Source organism: Trametes versicolor, assembly GCF_000271585.1.
Source record: "Trametes versicolor FP-101664 SS1 unplaced genomic scaffold TRAVEscaffold_98, whole genome shotgun sequence".
Taxonomy (NCBI): Eukaryota; Fungi; Basidiomycota; class Agaricomycetes; order Polyporales; family Polyporaceae; genus Trametes; species Trametes versicolor.
This window is the reverse complement of record NW_007360418.1, coordinates 1492-2982: the sequence shown is the minus strand read 5'-3', so window position 1 is coordinate 2982 and position 1491 is coordinate 1492.

The window sequence follows — 1491 nt, the reverse complement described above, 5'->3', positions numbered from 1 at the left end:
CCTCTCGCACCTGTTTAGCATCGCTCGCGGGCGCTGAAGGAGGCGGGGCACGGTGTGTGCGCGTTTTGTCGAGATTGCCAATGAAATCGCCCGTGACGACGCCGATATTTTCTCCGCCGACCGCGCTGGAAATCGCTGGGTGTATGCGCCGGGGTGCACGGGGCCGCGGTGTCGTGTTTTCTAAGCGTTCCGGGGAGCCGTCGGCAAGCGAGGTCGGAATCTTGCTGCAGGGCCGCCCTGCTGGAGCCTGCGCCACGCGCCCGTCGTCGTCGCACGCTCCGCGCAGCGCGTCGATCGGTGGGAAACGGTCTTGAGTGTCTATTTACCGAGGAGAGCGGCCGAGAATCGGTCCGCGGCGTCGGAAACCTGAATGTTTGGGGTCGGGCGCTAAGAAAAAGCGGCGGCGTGAGCGCAGTTCGCATCCGCAGAGGCTGGGAACGCACCATACGCGAGAGCGGTACGGTATGCACCGCATCATTGGGTTCTTCGGCGCGCCGGCCACAGAGCGCGACGACGAATGGGCGGGAATGTCGGCGGGAGGTGCTGCAGGCCGGACGGCGCGGCGGGCGAACGACGTCGACGGCGCCTTCGTGCGCGCATAGGCGCCATCCTGGGTGGTCTTCCGACCGCTCGCGAGCGTGCGAAGCGGGGGCGTGGCGAAATGCGGGTGGGCCGTCGTGTTCTTGCGGGTGTGTTGGCGGAAGCGCCGATGACCGTTCCCGCGTCAATACTTGTGCGCTGCGCGAACGCCGGCGGGGGCGGGACGAGGGCGGCTGTATGCACCTTGTGGGCGTCGAAAACAGCCTGGTGTGTGCGTGGAACATGCGGGATACCGTTATTTCTGGTGCGAGGGACCTCTAAACGGGTGTTGTCAGCGGAATATCGGCCGGAGGAGGCTGTAAACGCACTTGAGGCGAGGTGTCATTAGCCTCTACGACCCGTTGAATGAAGCAGGCGTGCTGACGACGATGGGACAACGGAATCGACGGCGGCGTCGGTCACGGTGTCGAATGTATTGCGGACTAGTCACGGGCGCGGCGGCGTCGTGCGTGCACCCTCGCGTCCCAGGGACACCACGAACGATCTACGAGAATCAGGAGTTGGGGGACTGCGGGCGACGATGGGCGCGGCGGATATACTGGCCCAACGCACAGAGTGCACTGGCGCAGTCATTGTCCGCCATTCCACCTGCTTGGTGTGTACGTTGGTGATGGGACATGCATCCTGGATAGCAGATACGCACTTTGTTTGCGATGAGTCTTGCACGAAACAGGCGGACGGGGGCTGCGGAGCACGAGGGAGGGCAGCAGTCGGGAGGGACGGGCAGACGGAGAGGCAGGCGAGAGAGCGAGGGAGACGCAGGCAAGGGATGCTTTGGCTGCGAGATCGGACTGGAGCTATCAAGGAGAAGGGCTGCAGCTCAGTCCAACGCAGCTGCGACTGGCGGGCGTGGCGCACGCAGGACGGCGCTGAGTGCGTTTGCAGGGGCGG